Source organism: Oryx dammah, unplaced genomic scaffold (assembly GCF_014754425.2).
Source record: "Oryx dammah isolate SB20612 unplaced genomic scaffold, SCBI_Odam_1.1 HiC_scaffold_28, whole genome shotgun sequence".
Classification (NCBI taxonomy): Eukaryota; Metazoa; Chordata; class Mammalia; order Artiodactyla; family Bovidae; genus Oryx; species Oryx dammah.
Genome location: NW_024070212.1, coordinates 57,696,501 through 57,703,681, shown reverse-complemented (window position 1 = coordinate 57,703,681; position 7,181 = coordinate 57,696,501). Strand labels below are relative to the sequence as shown.

Genomic DNA, 7,181 nt, shown 5'->3' with positions numbered 1-7,181 from the left:
CTCAAATACAGAGTCAAGATAGAATATGTAACATTCTCTATCTGTATTTTTTATGATTAAGATTTATTTTCAGTTTATAAACAGTAATCCCTAGGGACAGAAGTAAAGTTGTTAATAGTAGAAAAGTATTAGTTGAAGATAATGCATACATTTTCTAGCTATTTCTTTTTTTTTTTTTCTAAGAACAAGGCCAGTTTATTTTACACTGCCTCTTCAGGCAGTTAACCTGGGAAACAGCGGGCTGATCATGTAAATCATCTCTGAGTTTAGCTTATTCAGCACACATCTCACTCTTGCTCAGGAGGTCAAAATCCAAACAAATCAAGCCTGGGAGGGAAATCCAGGCCAAGGGAAGCATCTTCAAAAGCTACCATGTGGATCTTGACTTCCACAAACGGCTCGGCATCTTCCACAAATGGTGGGAGAACTTTATTTTAACAAAAATATCTTCTTTTGAACCTGGCCCCTTCCTGCACCACTAGAAAGCAGCTTTATTGGAGAAAAGCAATCCGTTTATTTGAGCATACTCTTTTTAGGTAGTTGTAACTTTTTCTACCGTCATAACACCACTCTGTACTTCTCTGCTGATCTCCTTCAGCACTTTTTTCAGGAGAATCCACATCTCTTTCTCTGTTTCCACTTCTTTATCCTCTCCAATGAGAAGATCCAATGTATCTCCCACTTTAACCTTTTCCAATATCTAGGCCCATCTTCAGGATAACATCAAACTGTAAAGACTGTACTACTTTGTCCAGGTCTTTATAGCTTTTGACCTCACTAGGGTCGTCCCTGGGCTCCTCTTCCAGCTCATTCATGTCATTATGGTACCTCTCTTCATCAAAGTGCCCTTTGTCTTCTACTTTTTGCAGTCCTTTTAGTGGATTTTTTAGAGCTTATATTACTTTTGAGTCTTATGGGAAAATGGCAAAATATATTCTGGAGATATTAAAAGCCCTGGGAGTCTCACTGAGAAAATGCTACGGAGGAGTGTTTTATAATTTTATGCCTTTAACAAGCTGGAATCAAGATTGCCGGGAGAAATATCAATAACCTCAGATATGCAGATGACACCACCCTTATGGCAGAAAGTGAAGAGGAACTAAAAAGCCTCTTGATGAAAGTGACAGAGGAGAGTGAAAAAGTTGGCTTAAAGCTCAACATTCAGAAAATGAAGATCATGGCATCTGGTCCCATCACTTCATGGGAAATAGATGGGGAAACAGTGGAAACAGTGTCAGACTTTATTTTTTTGGGCCCCAAAATCACTGCAGATGGTGACTGCAGCCATGAAATTAAAAGACACTTACTCCTTGGAAGAAAAGTTATGACCAACTTAGATAGCATATTGAAAAGCAGAGACATTACTTTGCTGACTCGAAGGCTATGGGTTTTCTTGTGGTCATGTATGGATGTGAGAGTTGGACTGTGAAGAAGGCTGAGGGCCGAAGAATTGATGCTTTTGAACTGTGATGTTGGAGAAGACTCTTGAGAGTCCCTTGGACTGCAAGGAGATCCAACCAGTCCATTCTGAAGGAGATCAGCCCTGGGATTTCTTTGGAAGGACAGATGCTAAAGCTGAAACTCCAGTACTTTGGCCACCTCATGAGAAGAGTTGACTCACTGGAAAAGACTCTGATGCTGGGAGAGATTGGGGGCAGGAGGAGAAGGGGACGACAGAAGATGAGGTGGCTGGATGGCATCACTGACTCGATGGATGTGAGTCTGAGTGAACTCTGGGAGTTGGTGATGGACAGGGAGGCCTGGCGTGCTGCGATTCATGAGGTCGCAAAGAGTCGGACACGACTGAGTGACTGAACTGAACTGAACTTGGCACTAGACAAATATAAGTATTGATTACAGCAAACACAGCCTTTAAGTGAAGGTGTCCCTCGTTGTGCTCTGCAGAGTCCAATCCAGGCATCTGACTTTCTTAAAGTGCTGCTGGGCAATCTGACACTAGTCGTAGCTTTGGTACATACTATCCGTATGTCAGGGATGTTCCTCCCTCCCCGCCCCTAGGCTATTTCTTTTGATTCTTGAATATCTAAATTCTCTCACAGCAGCTTGCACATAATAGGTGTCCAATAATTATATGTTGAGTGAATAAATAATAAAAGATTTTCATGAGCATTAAGTCATGGGATCATTGACAGCTTTTCTTACCTCAGGCCACTGACAGAATCTTTTCAAGGACATGAGGTATATCCTTGAGAGCTGCCACATCAGTGGTGGCTGAACACCATCAACACTATTAAAGCCTTTAATGCTCAAATTAATGATTCCTGAAAGTGAAAGAGGAGAGTGAAAAAGTTGGCTTAAAGCTCAACATTCAGAAAACGAAGATCATGGCATCTGGTCCCATCATGGGAAATAGATGGGGAAACAGTGGAAACAGTGTCAGACTTTATTTTTTTGGGCCCCAAAATCACTGCAGATGGTGATTGCAGCCACGAAATTAAAAGACGCTTACACCTTGGAAGAAAAGTTATGACCAACCTAGATAGCATATTCAAAAGCAGAGACATTGCTTTGCCGACTAAGGTCCGTCTAGTCAAGGCTATGGTTTTTCCAGTGGTCATGTATGGATGTGAGAGTTGGACTGTGAAGAAAGCTGAGCGCTGAAAAATTGATGCTTTTGAACTGTGGTGCTGGAGAAGACTCTTGAGAGTCCCTTGGACTGCAAGGAGATCCAACCAGTCCATTCTGAAGATCAGCCCTGGGATTTCTTTGGAAGGAATGATGCTAAAGCTGAAACTCCAGTACTTTGGCCACCTCATGCGAAGAGTTGACTCATTGGAAAAGACTCTGATGCTGGGAGGGATTGGGGGCAGGAGGAAAAGGGGACGACAGAGGATGAGGTGGCTGGATGGCATCACTGACTCGATGGACGTGAGTCTGAGTGAACTCTGGGAGTTGGTGATGGGCAGGGAGGCCTGGTGTGCTGCGATTCATGGGGTCGCAAAGAGTCGGACATGACTGAGCGACTGAACTGAACTGAACTGAACTGAATAGAAGGGTAATATAAGGGAACTCTGCAAATTCAAAAATGTGTCAAGCTCTCTCTCTCTCTGTGTGTGTGTGTGTGTGTGTGTGTGTGTGTGTGTGTTAGTCACTCAGTCGTGTGCGCCTCTTTAGCCCACCAGGCTCCTCCATCCATGTGATTTTCTAGGCAAGAATACCGGAATAGTTGCCATTTCCTTCTCCAGGGGATCTTCCTGACGCAGGGATCAAACCCAGGTCTCCTGATTGCAGGTAGACTCTTTATTGTCTGAGCTACCAGAGTATATACAGAAACCACAGTCTGCTTTCAGGGACTAGCATTTGGGTAATAATGCCCAAGTTTTCCAAACATTAATTTTAAAAAATGTGAATTTATACACTTTTTTAATAATACAATACAATACAATGGTGATGCCGTGCATTTAAGGTAGTTCTAGGAAAACATAATCAGTTGCAATGTAAACAAGACTCCCGGGAAGCAAAACTGCTGTGAAGGCTGAGTACTTACATATAAAAAGGAAAAGAGAGCAAGTTTTTATTCCGTTTTTTGTCAAAAGATCTTCCTAGCTAAAATGTTTAGACTAGATTAACACATTCAAGAAAGGGTTGCTCTTAGAAGATGAAGTATCCTAAGTTTCTTTCTACATAAGTCACAATTTTATAAAATAGGGTAGGTTTCTATAAACATAAAATACTAATTAAAATCATATTTGCATTTCTATTCCCAAATCTACTCATTTGCTGTTTAAACAAAAATTTCCTTGTTGATTACTGTTGAGAATTCTAAAAACTATTGCCTACTCAGTATTCAGCTTTATTATATGGTAACTCTTTATTAATAACAAACCCTTGATCATGACCAGTACTCTGTACATTATTAACAAATTTTTGGTTCATGAATGTATGCATACTCCAGAATAAATGATGGTATTGAAACGGAGCGAGACCATATGGTCCTTGCCCCCTCCACCATGTCCTCTGGATGCCTTGCTGCTGCTGCTGCTGCTAAGTCGCTTCAGTCATGTCCGACTCTGTGAGACCCCAGATGGCAGCCCACCAGGCTCGCCCGTCCCTGGGATTCTCCAGGCAAGAACACTGGAGTGGGTTGCCATTTCCTTCTCCACTGGATGCCTTAGACTGTGGAAAACTTTAGTCAAAGAATAAGTTTAATCAGAGAAGTGGGAAATGCTGAAACAAAGAAAAACAGTCAAAAGAGACTAAATAATGATAATAACGTAGCCCTTAAGCATAGTCAAGGACCTTTAGTTCTTTCTCAAAGGCTATGGATATAATATTCTGAGCCATATCCTGTGTGCTGTCTTATAGATACCAAAACATCAGGTGGAGAAGTTAACTACGTGATGACCAGCCTGGACCCTGGACTTGAGCTGCCACAATGCCAAGAACTGACCACGAAGAAATGGGAACAAGTGCACCCAGGAGCTAAAGCTTAACTGTACCTAAAACAAACAAGATGATGCTAGTCAGACCACTGATGACCAGTTGAAGATGACTCTTAGAGATGACTATGTCGTTTCTGCTTGCAACCTCCCCCCAACCCCACTCCGTCTTTAAAAGCTCTCACCCCCTGCTTGTTAGTGGGGGTAGTTGGCCTTTGGACAGATGTCTGCCACCCTCCCCTTCCCAGCTGCTGGCATCTGAAATAAAGCAAACTTTCCTTTCCACCAACCTGGCCTGTTTATTGGCTTCTGAGCGGCGAGCAGCTGGATCCCCCACACACACACCTCCTTCTGGTAACAGATTTTGGTGCCCAAAATGGGAGCGGGGGAATGACAAAGTCAAAATCCAATCTTCTAGTCATATATTCTACTTTCACTCTAATCTGTTTTCATTCTATTCTGTTAAAAAATAAGTCAAAATGTCTCACTGCTCAAAACCTCACAATGGCCTAAAATCCCAAATCCTTGCAAAGGCTTTAAGATTCTGTCTGGTCTCATCTTCTATGACTCTGCTGCTTGTTCACTCAGCTCCAGCCATGCTGGCCTTCTTGCTGTCACTCAAACAAGCCAGGCACACATTCCCTTCTCAGCACCTTTGTACTTGCTGTTAGCTGTGCATGGAACATTCCTCTCCCAAATATCCTCATGGTAGGGTCTGCTCTTCCCCTCACCTCACTCTAATATCACTTCCTCAGTAAGGCGTCCCCTGACACCCTAGCTAACACTGTAATATCACTCCTCACTCTGGATGTTCACTGTTCCTTTCTCTGTTTTATTTTTTCTCCTTAGCACTTCCCACCATCTAAAATAATAGACTGTGAGCCCTTCAAAAAGCAAAGGGGTTGGGGAGCCCTCTGTGCAGTCAATAATCAGCATGTAACACATTATTTCTCTATATGTAACACATATAACCTCTATATCTGCAGATTCAACCAACCATCAATCCTGTAGTACAATAGTATTTACTAATGAAAAAAAATCCAAGAGTGGATCCATGCAGTTCAAACCCATGTTGTTCAAGGGCTAACTGTATATTTTATTAGTATCTCTCTTATCTGTTTCCTCACTAGAAGATAAGCTCCATGAGGGCAAGGTTTTTCTCTGTTTTGTTCTCCAGCATCTGAAAAAGAGTGTTTCTAACAGATGCACCGGAGAAAGAACTGGCAACCCACTCCAGCACTCTTGCCTGGAAAATCCCATGGATGGAGGAGCCTGGTAAGCTAGAGTGCATGGGGTTCCTGAGAGTCTGGCACGACTGAGCGCCTTCACTTTCAATTTTCACTTTCCACTTTCATGCATTGGAGAAGGAAATGGAAACCCACTCCAGCATTCTTTCCTGGAGAATCCCACGGATGGAGGAGCCTGGTGGGCTGCCATCTATGGGGTTGCACAGAGTCGGACACGACTGAAGCGACTTAGCAGCAGCAGCAGCAACAGGTGCACATAGATATTTGTTGGATGAATTGCATGGAGACAAATAGCACCAATCTCCTGAACCAAGAGTAGATAGGAAATGGTGAGAAAATATGTAACTTAAATGCATCAGGCTTTACTACTTTGGATCAACTATTTTTGATAAAGTTAGAATATCTGTACAATTGAATCTCTGATTAGTGGATTATTTTACCTTTTCTATCTTTCCTCCAACAAAAACTTCACAAGATGATGTAATAAGTAGCAAAAATACTGTTTTGTATTTCATTCACTTTTCTATTGCTTTCTACCACTTTAAAGTGATAATGAGAGGGATTAGAAGTAACAGCAAAAAATATCAAAGACCAAGATAATATCAAATTGGGCAAACAGTCCCTGAAAACAAGACAATTGACCTTATCAGTGGAAATTATCAAATGTGGGCACAAAGATATTTCTTCAGTGAGGCACCCTATCTGGTTGGGGCTGTTTAAGAGCCTAAATTCAAACAAGGGGCTTCCCTGGCAGTCCAGTGGTTAAGACCACATACTCCCAACACAGGGGACACAGGTTCCAAATGGTGCAACCAAAGAAAGAAAAATAAATAAATTCAAATGAAAAGATATATTTAAAATTATACAGATTAATGGGTTAGAAGGTCATTCTCATTACACAAGGAGGCAGTGTTGCTCAGAAAGACTAAAGATGCCACATCATTAGCTAAAGTCATGGCTGTGAATCATCATCATATACCAAAACTACTATGGAAAGAGCCAGCATAATTTTCCATTTGACTGCTGGTCCAATTTCTCCAAAACTCACTACATTTGAACTAAAGTTGCAAAATACCCAATACAGACGCATTTATAAAACTCTACTGGAAGGTGCTCTGTTTGAATATTCTTTCAAATACAACCTTGTTTCAGACCACGACTTTGCCTTCCATAGGAACACTTTCTTTCAAGAATGCTCTTTAAAATTTCTTTAATTATTTAATTAAAAAAATTAGTAAAACAATTATCCTTCAGTAAAAAATAAATTAATTTTTAAAATTTCATTGAAGTTTAGTTGATTTACAGTACTGTGTTAGTTTCAGGCGTACGGCAAAGTGATTTAGCTATATATGTATAGATTTTCAGATAATTTTCCACTATAGTTTATTACAAGATATTACAACATATTTCCCTTTGTTATACAATACGTATGTTTCTTCAGTTCAGTTGCTCAGTCGTGTCCGACTCTTTGCAACCCCATGGACTGCAACATGCCAGGCTTCCTTGTCCATTACCAACTCCTGGGGCTTACTCA

General features: G+C 41.2%; 1 pseudogene; it reads right to left on the bottom strand.

The window, feature by feature from the left end:
• Window positions 1-513: 513 nt before the first annotated feature.
• On the bottom strand, window positions 514-5,107 carry LOC120856550 (annotated as a pseudogene).
• Between the last annotated feature and the right edge of the window lie 2,074 nt (window positions 5,108-7,181).